This window comes from Fistularia commersonii, chromosome 3 (assembly GCF_037954325.1).
Source record: "Fistularia commersonii isolate RoL2024-O1a breed Wild chromosome 3, RoL_Fcom_v1.0, whole genome shotgun sequence".
In the NCBI taxonomy this organism is placed as follows: domain Eukaryota; kingdom Metazoa; phylum Chordata; class Actinopteri; order Syngnathiformes; family Fistulariidae; genus Fistularia; species Fistularia commersonii.
In genome coordinates this window covers 16,143,012-16,156,297 of record NC_141286.1, presented here as the reverse complement: position 1 = coordinate 16,156,297, position 13,286 = coordinate 16,143,012, and the positions used below count along the sequence as shown (strand labels likewise).

The 13,286-nt window shown below is 39.7% G+C and overlaps 1 pseudogene; it reads left to right on the top strand.

Moving 5' to 3' along the window:
• Window positions 1-689: 689 nt before the first annotated feature.
• Window positions 690-802, top strand: LOC147235668 (U6 spliceosomal RNA; annotated as a pseudogene).
• The last annotated feature ends 12,484 nt before the right edge of the window (window positions 803-13,286 follow it).

Genomic DNA, 13,286 nt, shown 5'->3' with positions numbered 1-13,286 from the left:
GCTGGTTTGGGATTCCAGGGTTGGGTAAGAACCAGGGCATTCATTGTGACAGGGACTAACCTGTAGCACAAGCCACAGAATTACCTGTACATCCTTCAGGCAAACAAACATTAACATTTTCCTGCAAATTTTGACTCTGAAGAATTAATTCGAAATAGTCAATAGGAACAACAGCAGCAGCCGAGGAACTGTTACCCCAGGAGACCTGCTGTTATGATTCTTCATAAATTCCGAAAAAGTTCTCCTCTCTAAGCCCTGTGATTTATTTAGGCTCTCACTTCAAGTATGAGTGCGACACAAAGTATACGGTATATATGGGGATATTTTTTTTTCCGTTCATTCTATATCACAATAACAGTATCTTCCCTAAAGAGATACTTCATCTCCAAAACACTCCACGTTGCCATTTCTCAGAAAATTATATGGGGTTTCTTGTAGAAAAATGGTTTTGTTGACAAGGGCCCTTCATCTCCATGGTATTGAAACGGCTGGCCATCCATCCATCCATCTTCTGCAGCTTATCCTGCACTCAGGGTCGTGGGGGATGCTGGAGCCTATCCCAGCCTGTTGTAAATTCTGGTAGCTAATATTAATCTGATCTAACTCTAAAACAAACCACACGTTCACTATCTTGTTCTTTTAATCTTTTCTCACAGCTCTTGAAAGTCTGATCACTTGCTTCGTGTTCATCTCTCGTGTTAAAGAGAACAAAAGAGAAATGATTTTAGGAATGATACAGAGACGATTATCATGGCCCCTGCGCAAGGATGACACGCAAATTTGTGAAGCGTTCCTCATTTTTTTTTATCAGCACATATCCAAATGCACTGCAGACAGCCAAGTAGGAATTTCACTGTGCAGGGAAACACGTTTCTACACTGTGTACATGTGACAATAAATGCTTTGAATCTTAAAATGTTTGCCAAAGGACCGAATTTCAAGGTTTGACAACCCTTAGAAATGGACAAGGATGTAGGCTGCAGGATGGATGTAATATTCCATCCTCAGGCATTCCACATGACCAGTGGAGACCAGAGTGCCTAAAGTCCCTGCCTTCTGTTGGCAGCAACCAAGCATCTTCTGAAGGTTTTAGTGTTTCGTGCTTGCAGCTGGGGATACCAGCATGTAGTCTGTCTATAAATGTATTTGTTTTTCTGAGGTTAAGATGCTAAATGACCTGACAATTTCATTGTGTTTCCTAGCAAACACCTTCTCAATCTTCACTGCAGCAATTCCAAGGTTGTTTGTTCTTTGGCAGGACATTGTTTTACATGGCTCATGGCCTTGTGTGTGTGTGTGTGTGTGTGTGATCATCGTGTGTTGTGACATCACGTGCCTTGGTAAAAATACTTTAGAAAGTCTGTGGGTTATATCAGTATGCGTTTTTTTCTCCTTCATGTTTAGGATAACTAACATTTTATCAATATTTTTAGATTATGACTCACACCTCTACATCCCACATTTTGTAAGCTGTAACAAGATATGGTGCCCTACCACTCTGGACATAGTCAAAAGATGATTTTCTGTTGCAAAATATGTAGTCTTTATACAGGCCAAAGCTTTGTGTGAATGTAGCTGAAGTCCCTCAACATCAATCCTCTTTAGTGACTCAGCTGCTAGACTGATGTGATGACATTCGGCGAAAGCATACGAAAGGTGCGGTGCGGGGATTCAATTATTCCCTTTGTGAGATGCTTTGTGAGGCTTTCGAACCTGCTGCCTGTGCTGTGTGTGTGTGTGGTGTGTGTGTGTGTGTGTGTGTGTGTGTGTCCTGCTAATTCACTGAGATCACATGGCTGTCAGAAGTGGCGACAGAAAATGCAGCAGCACTCTCATCAAAAGCCCAAACTTTTCTGTGAAGGGCGGTGCCACTTGTCGATGCTGATGTGCCCCAGCGGTCAGGTTGGAATGCGCTACATGCTCCATTTGACAGTACCACCAAGTCGCACAACCCCCGGGACAGCCACAACACTGGGTGGGTTTTCAATGAGACGATGCTGTATCATTATTCCAATGACGCGGGCACCCGGCGTCCCTGAAGTGGTACTTCATTGTGTCATTCCAATTTCGCCCACCCTTGTCAGTTTGCTCATAATGACTTCATGTCATATCTTTTCAGTCATGGTTTAATTATCACTTTTTATCAATACAACTATGAGATAGAGGACTATCAGCCAGAATGAAAGGAAAGGTGTACAAGACAGTGGTGAGACCAGCGATGCTGTATGGCCTAGAAACAGTTCCAGTGACAAAAAGACAGGAGGCAGAGCTAGAGGTCGGAGAGATGAAGGAGCTAAGGTTCTCTTTGGGAGTGACAAGGATGCATAGGATCAGGAATGAGTCTATTAGAGAAACAGAACATGTTAGATGTTTTGGAGAGAAGGTCAGAGAAGCCAGACTGAGATGGTTTGGTCATGTACAGAGGAGGGATAGTGAATATATTGGTAGACGGATGCTGGAATTGGAGCTGCCAGGCAGGAGGTCTCGAGGAAGACCAAGGAGAAGATTTATGGATGTAGTGAGAGAGGAGGATACAGAGAATAGGGTTAGATGGAGAAGGTTGATTCACTGTGGCGACCCCTGAAGAGAAAAGCCGAAAAGGAGAAGAAGAAGAAAAAGAATTAATACAACTGCACCAAGCAATCAGATTTGTGTATGCATGTGTTATTGATGCAACTTTTTCAATATGTCATAAGCATCAGATTTGGGTTGGACATTGTCTTCCTTCCTTGTGAAGTGATATTGAACGTAAGATAACATAATAATTAATCAATCTCCATAGGCGTAAGCTTTTAAACTCTTTTATAACAACCATATTTACTGTTATGGTGGATATGATTGACAGAGTGTGACAGCATGATGTGACAGAAATAAAAATGATAGAGATAGAGATAGCTTCACATAGAGGACATTGGGATTGCTGAAGTTTCAATCTTGATCTTATTTAAGATATTTTCTCTCATATGCGGGAAACTCAAACTTTTTTAATGCATTTTTAATTTCTCCGAGTGATTGCGTAGCGGTGCAGGAGTTAGCACTCTTTCCTCGCAGCAAGAAGGTTCCAGGTTTGATTCCATTGGTCGACAGGGGCCTTTCTGTGTGCAGTGTGAATGTTCACCCTGTGCGTGCTTGGGTTGTCTACGGGCTCTCCAACTTCCTCCCACAAACGTGAAATAAAAACATGCAGTCATTTCAGTGAAGAATGTAAAATGTCCAGTGGTTTGAATGAGAGGGGGAGTTGTTGTATGTCTCTCCATGTGGCCTTGTGATCAACTGACCAGGGTGTACACAATGCCAACTGGGATTGGCTTAACCTGTCCTGTAACCACATGTGCTGGATAAGTAGGATAGATAATGAATGAATACAGACAAACACACACATAAAGACAAATGTTAAGTAGAACTCAAAATGCATTGTCATCAAATGAAGACTCAGATCACATTGGTTAAAAAAATACAATAACCCCCCTCCAAAATGCAATTTTGATTTTTTTACGTAAGCTGTCAAAAAGTTTCAAACTGTTCACAGAGAATGATAAACATTTTGCTATACTAGCTGGCTCTTACAGTTGTTTGTAAATACTAAAACATGTTGGTAGGTAAAGGGTTAATTCATTCTACTTTTCCGGGTTTGGCTGTTATTTTTTCAGACACTGCCACTGGAGCCAAAAACACACAGCTGTTTGCGTGGAAGCTGAATTAAGAGGGTTTAAGAAACAACCTTGAAAAAAATGAGCGCAGCATGGTGGTGCATTGATTAAGAAAGATTCTGGGCCTGCTCTTGGTTACGGCCACTCTTTGGAGTCGACATGTCCTCATCCCTATGTCGACACAAATCAAGAATGCATGAGACCGTGTGCACTCACATTTATTAATCAATTTCTGAATCAATTCCAAGAATATATACATTTTAAAATCAATCACAGTTTTAAAGGCCAGGATTAGAGGCAAAAGGGAAATTAAATTGCTGTCATTTTGAAAACTTCCAGAGAGGGTTACATTTCTCGGTAAGAAATGTAATTACTCAAAAGCAAAAACACAAAAAGGCTATATGAGACCTCAGTTAAAGGCGTTAAATAATTGAATGGCAACATGGCCACGTTCGCTATGATTGGCTGTAGTGGCCACAACCACGATCCAAAATTCCGCCAAAAAGAGGATAGTAGTAGGGCAACCAGCTGAAAAGTACATTGTTGCAGAATGCTGTTGCAAATTTGTGGTTTAGGACAAACCAAAACTACAGTGCTTTTTTTCATGTATATAGGTTTTTTCCTTATTGACTAAATTATAACATTGTATACTGTAGTACTTGCTAGTTCTACAGTAATTTCCTAACAAGGACATCACACCAAAGATACTAGGCTTATACAGGACTGTCTCAGAAAATTAGAATATTGTGATTCATTACAAATCAACTGAAATATTGCAAGCCTTTTATTATTTTAATTTTGCTGATCATGGCTTACATCTTAAGAAAACTCAAAAATCCTATCTAAAATATATTAATATCATGAAAAAGTCATTTTGTTTTTTAATTGCATTACAGAAGATAAAGAACTTTATCACGATATTCTAATTTTCTGAGACAGTCCTGTATATCATTAAGTCCTTTACTGAACAGCTTGAGCTAATGGTATAAAAATGTTTTTCTTGAGGGCGATACTTTTTCAACCTTTTTTAAAACTTAATTACCACAAATATGAGAAAAACAACAGGAATTTCGAAATACAGAGATATTTTGCCGTTTAAACTTAGCTGGATCATTAAACACATCTACATGCTTTGGATAGACATTTTTTTTTTTGAGTCCTCTTGATATAAAGCTTAAATAAGTGGCCATCTGGGCTGATATACTGTGTCGTGACTTTGGTTTATAGCGTTAAAGGAAAGTATTGAGAAAATGAAATAGATCACTTCATTTTTAAATCAGCTTCAACTCACCATGTCTCAGTCCAACTTTCTTTTCTAGTTAATGTTTCTGCTTGGCTTCTGTCATCTGCCTACACAACCACCTCTTATTGAAAGCTGTGAGCTGTAAACAGAGGCTGAATGCTGCTGCCGGTGTCTTAGAAACTGCTGAGTAGCTGCTGATATTGGACAGGTCAGAGGTCAGGGTCAGCTTCATCTGGCAGCAGCACCCCAAAAACCCAGTTGTGCGCTCACCATTGGAAAAACGTTAATGTTTTGCTATCAATATTGGATGGATTATATGGAACAAATTATTATCACAATGGTAAGGGTCAGATTATGATACTTATATATATCACAATACAACAAAGACATATGGTGTTTCGTGGCTTTGATAATGATTTTATTGGAGAAATTTCACTGACCTAATTTGAAAAGTATGACCATAAATGTAAAAAAAAAACAGTAGTTGCAAATTAAAACTAAAAGTAACTAACTATTTTATTATTTTTGGTGAGTCTTAGATTATTTCCAGAGAACTTAATCATGAATTCATTCAAATGTCCATCTTTATTTGTGGCCTATATTTACTTCACATTTATTAAATGCAGTATTTTGTTGTATAATATATCAGTTTTTAGGGTTATCATCACTGTTCTTTTTTTTCTGCTTTTCACATAATTTAAAAAAAATAAAATTAAACAAAATTATATTTGATGCATCCAAGTAGATGAAAAAGCGTGACATTCTACATAATTTTACATGGTGCCTGTAATTCAGGATAGCATACATCATATGCATTGAATATAAATACTGTGACGCACAATGCATGAAAATTTATTTTCAGATCGATTTAAATGTGGTGATGTTTGGTGAGAAGAAAAAAAATCCATAGTTTGATTCCAACTGGGTTATTTCTGTTTGGAGTTTTCTCTATGTGCCTGCATGGGGGGTTTCCAGATTATCCCATTTTCTCCTGCAGTCCAAAAACCTGCAGTGAACCCATGATTAACATATGATCCGTCCAGGTTCATCCTGTCTCTCACCCAACATCTGCTGATATTGGCTCTGGCACCCCTGCAAATGTGTGTGTGGAATGAATATGATATTCAGAGATGTATGAATGAAGTCAAAATGTCACCCGAGGTCACGGCTAAGAGATTATTACAGCAACTTCATTTTTCCTGGCTGATCAATATTTTCTCTTTCAAATTCACAGCAAACGTTTTTCTTTTTTGATGAATTCCGCCCAAGAAACGAATAAAAAATAACTAATTTCAAATATATAGAGGGGGAGTTTATCCCTCTGACGGGAGATTATGAAGGTTTTCAATAAGAATAATGGACTCCTCACGGTGTGAAGATGTAAAACCTAAAACCAATACAACTACAGGTGAGTTTTTTTGATAACCCGAAATAATACAGACCAATCTCTGGTCCTTCCAGAGGGTCCCTTTGCTATGTGTCCACTCAGTGCATTAATCTACCCATGATCCAGACTCTAGGCGATGTTTTAAGGTCTAATGCTCTGCTAACACCACAGATGTATAAATATAGCTTTCAAAGACCCAACTTAATGCAAGCATTAATGGCTTCCACCTGGGAGGACTCCAGCACAATTCTATTATCATCACCCCCCAACACTACACACACACGTGCACACACACACACACCTCACAGATGAAATATTATCATTGCACATTCCTCAGTTACAACTGACTTCCTACTACATGTAAGCTTGGGGTAAAATCTGTCTAAGGATTTGGAATTGACACCCAACCATTCCTCACATCTGAGGTGATTTAACTTCTGAACACATTTTTCTGTGGATTAGTTCAGCATTTTTAATGGGCTCCTGTTGGACCTGACTTGTGTTGTCCTCTGACTGTGCTCGCTTAACTTCCACATGAGGGTTACGAGGGGTAGCTGAGTCGAACATCTGGGAATAAGTTCAGCTGCTTCTTGTGTGCGTTTTCCTCTGTGGGTTCATACTGGCTTTTTTTACTTCATGAGTTACAAGTCGAGTCTTGCCTAGTGGCACTGAAATCTTGCCGTCCGATAGTGTTCATTGGTGGCCTTCGAAGGTTTTCTGGACTGGTGGTGAATTCATCTCTCTGTCCCCCCGTCCCCCTGCTGAGAGATTCCAGAGGCTTCTCTGTTGGCCTCTTAGGGCTCCTGGGTCACTCGTTTGTCATCATGACCTTTGATCCCTGTAGGCCAGTGTGCTGGGAGGAATGTCTGAGATGTTTACCTTCGCTGAGACTGATGGTGTCCAGGTGGCTCTCGCCGCCTTTTTTTCATGGTTGTGGGTTTTTTCCCCCCCCGAACATGTCATCTTAAAAGCCACAACTCACTGCCGTAGACAGTTTTTAGAACGTTTTCTGGGTAAATATCGCAGAGGTGCGGGGGGGGGGGGGATACAGCCCATCATCTCGCACCAGTGCCAACCAAACAAGAGAACTTCTTATTCGGTTTCAGTTCCATTCATAAAAAAGTGAGAGAATCACGAAATAAAGTGCACGATATGGAATGTTTTGACCGGAATGTGCCGATGATAAGCGATTGATCGTGTCTCTGTCTCAGGCAGGTCAAAAAGCCACACTCATTTAGTGTGTTGGCCATCAGATGGCTAGCCTATCAGCGTGGGCTTTACAGAGACAGTATGAGTAAAAACATAATGGACCCCCTCTTCCAGAGCTCTCTACTCACCACTCCAGCATTGCACCATCTATCAATCTGGCCCTGGAACTTCCCAGTGGCTCCTCACTGGGTCCTCATCTACTGGAAACTCTTGGAAAGTTTCCTGCCCTCCCCTGCCCCAAACCCTTCTAAAGAGCCCATTAAACAGTGTTGTAATGCAAACAGTAAGTCCAAGGAGAGCGAGGGCCAGGTGTCGGGTGCAAAGGGGATGAGCGTCTAATGCAGCCATTATGTGTGGCGCGAGGGTGGGTGGATTATCATAAAAGCGTCTCCCCTCCCTCTAATGTGGACATGTCTGATCAATACCAGACTCCTGGGAGGGGATGGAGAACTGGATGGATAAAGGATGAGAGGAAGGGGAGCAGCTTTATTAATCTGCCTCCTGGCTGAAACGTTCTGTTGCCGCACCATTGGATGGCGAATGAAGCCGAGGAACAAAAGCCATGGTAGATAGATAGAAACGGTGGGAATGCCAATTGTTTACTGATCGACAGTGAATCATATCGGAGTTTTACAACTACCGGTACTTCATTTTGTAGCACAAAAAGACAAAAGAAACTTGAATAACTTTTTTAAAATATCATATCGAATATGTGTTTCCCCACTGCTTTTACAGAGTATTTCACGTGTGAGATTATGCGCGCGCTATAAGAATTAAACTGATTGAAAGTTCAGCTCATCCCTAGATTTGAAATCTTAACGGCAAACAGTTAATCTTATTCATACAGAACTCTAAAAAACTTTGGATCAAGCAAAGGGCCTTGTAGAGCCCAACATGTAGTCCTGTATAGCAACAAAGTAATTATAAACAGTCAAACTTCAAGTATACAGTTCACTTCTTTTTAATAAAATAAAAGTAAACCTTTTTATCAATCTTGATTTTTTTTTTTTTGGCATGAGTCTCAGAGATTTGTAATCATCTGCTATTGACCAGAGTGCCCTCTCTACAATCCAGTGAGATTAAATGGCTATTCGCCACTGGAGCTCAAAGCATCTAAAACGTAAGGAAACGGTCTCTTTTCAGACATTATGGCCCAAAGACTCAATTTATTCTGCTTAATCTGGTTGTCTGAGAGTGTAGTTTAGTCAAATGAAAATATTGCCAAGTGAATTAGTGCTATATAAAATCATTTAATTGAAATGATTGGTAATAATTACTCCTCAGGAAAGGAGGTCAATGTCATTTGTCTCATTCCTCTGTAGCAGGAATTGTCTGTATGTGTGTTTGTGTGGGAGCAGCTCTTTTCCTGCAGGTTTGTCCCACATGTCCCTCGCAGGGGCGTCTTCACACCATCTCAATGGCAGTTTAAGCAGGACAGGCAGCTGGTTCCCATCAATTTTCTTCATGTGGGCCACAGTCCACTCCAGGACCCCCCACCGGACACCTCTTTTGAGCTCCAAAAGCTGAGATGAGTCAAGTTTGAGAAAATCCACATGTGATTCTCTGCACTGGCTGAACGGCGACTTTTAACATGGACAGAAAAAACAACCGGCAAGTTAGGTAATTGGACGGACAGACAGATGGCAGTGGAAATGGGGATGCATCCTGTGCGTCAGTAGCTCTAACGGAAAAAAGATTAGAGGTTATTTCGGATGAAACTCTGAAATTATGCCCAGATTTATTTTGAAAGAGGACTTTTTCATAGATATGACATTGGATGTTTATTTCAAATAAAAAAAAAGAATTGTATGTAAGTGACAGTCCTATTCTGTTATACTATACTGCATACATAAATACCTGACTTATTGCATTATTGTCAAAACTGTGTAAAATGACAGTCAATAGTTACATTCATGTTCAATTTTCGGAGTTGGTCCAAAGACACTGTAAACCCCCCACCCCCCTAAATAATGCTTGTAAAATTATGCGTTTTACTGCATCCACTGGAATCCTCACCTTCAGTAATTTAATCCAACATTTTACAACAATACATTATATGCTTTAAAATGACATTGTTGCAACGATTCACAACATTCTGAATATCCTAGAGAAGTACTGACTGTTGATTTTTTCAACTGAGGGAAAAGCAGCAGTCCAGTAATAACACTGACTATACACAAAGCCAGCTTGACCTCCCATTAACCAAGTGAATTGGATTAAACAGAAACACAGCTGTAGCATCAAGACCTACAGTATGATGAATTACTAATGCTATGAATAACTTAGTCATTTAAGAGTTTGGTTGTCAAAATTATGTATTATTACTTTTGGAATCTCCCATGAATTTCAACCCCTGAGAAACTTCTTCATTGCAATTGGGGTTTGTAATGATGTCTGCAGTCTACATAAGATAAGATGAAATATTATGCTATCTAATACATTTCTATAAATTCACAAAAGCAAAAGCTAAATTGAATTTGAATATCTTATTAATGTTAGTCAATTTTCATTTATACTGCGACAGTAACGCAATAGAGACAGTTGTACAATGTCAACTAACAGACATTTGTCTGAAGCACAGTGCTGGAGTCATTTATTCTAAAATAGTATTTCATGTCATCACTGAATTAAGTCAATAGATTTCTTTTGTGTTAAATATAAAATCCCACCTGGGAGCCTTTGTCCTGTGATGGAAGCTCAGCACTATAATTTCAACTATCTTGTAGGGTTATACAGTAAAACTTTACATTTATAAATGTAAAAATAAGACAAATGAATTGGCTTTAAAGTATCATCTATACAATACATGAAAAAACATGCAAGTACGTAAAATGTTGTGTAGTAAAAAGCTGATTACTTTGGTAACAACATGTTTTATTTGGTAACAGTGATGAGTAACGTGTTGTGACCGCTGCAACAACTCAGATGGATTCATGTAATGTGGTATCAAATACTGTTCATACATTACACACACGCACGCACGCACACACACACACACACATACACACGCCAATCTCCTTGTGAGAAGAGCAACATGGGTGCCATAGACCAAATATGAATCCAGTTGAAAGTAGATGCCAAGACAGGAAAGCAAAAACAAAACTATCAAGTCGCTCATTGGAAAATAAGATCAGCATTACGGGTGGATCATCTGGACCCAAGAGCGATGATACACCACACCCCCAGATGTAACTTTCGGACTTTTCTCCTCTCTCGAGGCCCTTTAGGAAACACTGGTGGATGTCACCATAATTGCGAAGGAATCTGTGGAGGTGGAAGAGCCAGTGGGTCTTATAAAAGTTTTTTTTTTCCAACAATTTACTAATGACTCCAGGATACTGTAGTCATGACTTATTTCTGTTTTTATTCCTCGCAAATCATATGATAAAACTATTTAACAAATGCAGAACTCTCAGTGGTCGTTTTAGCCATCTTTAGACAGTTTCGTAGAGAGTACAAGTCGAATGTGCAAACACAGGCTTGTCCATCCAACTATCTCAGGCAGCGTACTAATATTAGGTTACACACTATCTTCCAACTTCTGGAAAGTGCAGTTTAAAATCACTGTTCAACTTTCAGAATGTAGGTACCAGAATCTTGTCAGTTAGACTGAAATTTTAAAAACTTATTGAGAAATCTTACCTTTCTTCTCTGTGCGTGGCACCAGTGGTTTCACCCCATCTATATTTATGGCTACACTTTAGTATGGAACTAAAGAGAGCCTATATTCATAGTAAGCACAAATATCCTGTGATCCTCTGTTAACATTTGAAGTGCACTCAGTAGCAATCTCTACTTTCACTAATGCTGTTTTATATAAAAACCAATTTCTATGAAAGCCCTGTGCCTCCCACACACATGAACCGTCCTGACCTGCTCTCATGCTACATGCTGAAAGCGCACGCCTCACTTTTTTCTTGTTATGCAGTTTTCTCCTTCACACACAGCGACAAATCCACTGTTGCAAGACTGCCTTGCATTCCATGTGTCCTATAATGTTGTTTATCAGCAGAGGGAAAATTTCAAAAAAAGTACGGTTATATCAATTTACTGTTTCCAAACATCCAAAAGTACTATCAAACACAAAATCTTTTTCAATTTAAAGCAGCCATCAGTTTTTGTTTTTTTTTTCTTTTAGCATAATGTTATTTACAGTGACCCAGTGAGTGTTGGTATTGAATAATGGCGCAGAATGACAGGTAAACCTTACACCACTTGCTGCGGTGGCCAGAGCCTGGTACGGACCGCTCACTAGGAATGGGGAGGTAATACCCCCCCTCTTTACTGTCAACCAGTGAGGAAAGGCAGGCCAACACTTGTACGACACATGTGGCACACTCTCTTTCTCCTACACACACACACACAACTGGGCTGGGATCACTGTGGTCAGCGAGACCAGATAACAGTTGGTATTTTAAAGCATTTGAAACAAGCCTGGTCCATGCCTTGATTCTTAGCATATATTGTGATATTGAATCATAACAATATTTTGGGAATTAACGGCCTGGTTAAGTCTTCCCTTATATATATATATATATATATATATATATATATATATATATAATTTTTTTTATTTTTTTATTTTTTTTGACAGTTACAGCTTGTATGAAGGCTTATCCCAAGCCATTCAAACACTAGTATTACATGATAACTAGATGCATCTCGACTTTTTTTTGGAATATTCAGTGTTTTGCCATGGATCTGAACAAATTGTGTGGCACACACCTTGAAGACCTAGAAGTAATTTCTTTGTTTCCTGTTTGCCAGTTTTGGACAGATATTAGTTATTGAAACTCCCGTGTGTCACCTGCATGCTAAACACAAACCTTAGCAGCAAACAACAGCTGACTTGTTTACAGAGGCAGATGTTTTGTGTTACCTTTAAGGTTAATACTGTGCATTAATAGAAGTTTGTAACTGGCTGAAACTGCATCTGAGCAAGGTATGCAGATCTGCCGAATTCCACCGCATCCTTCCTGTGCAGCGTGGAGTTTGTATGTCCTTCTTCCCCTTCTGCTCTACCCATACTGGGGCCTGGATTTTCAGCAGATATTTCTGTCTTCTGTTTCATGCCATAAAAAACAAAATTATAATGATCTGTATAGTGTACACACTGTCGACTTGTGATTTCCCCCTCTCCCTGACTTTCTCAGGATATTTTGATGACTTACACCACTGAATAATATGATGTAGTTCAGATTTTTCAAAAACCATGTCACTTTGAATCACGAATGCAGATCCACTGTCACTGATACTGGGTTGATAATTCACTTCCATCTTAGACTCACTGTGACTTGAACCAAATGTTTGTGTACACTCACTATGTTATCACAGTATGAACATTTGAGTCATATTGTCAATTGAGTCATGTATTGAACATGTGTCCAGGATGGGAGTATCTGTTGGTGACATGGACACCTATTTATCACACAGAGGAAACAAATATCGAGATGCTACGAAGTTAAACAAAAGGCCTAAAATCCTTTCAGGTGGCTCCTTAAATCATCCCTGCGACATGTGCATCCTGTGATACATCGCGTTTAAAATGAAAGGACCGAACCAGTGAAATAAATCATGAAAACGACAGAGGCGTTGTCTGTGCTGGCAGTGTTTTCCTCAGCTTCATCAAATAAAGAACAGAGTGTGTAATGCTTTCCCAGAGCTGCTCATCTGCTCAAGTACTCAAGCCCCTTTCGCTCTCCCCTGCAGGAAGGCTAATGACAGACATGTAAGTCGGCAGCGTGACCTGTTCTGCTGCACATGGAGTTTATTTGCTGTGGCTTTAGCTGCAACTTCC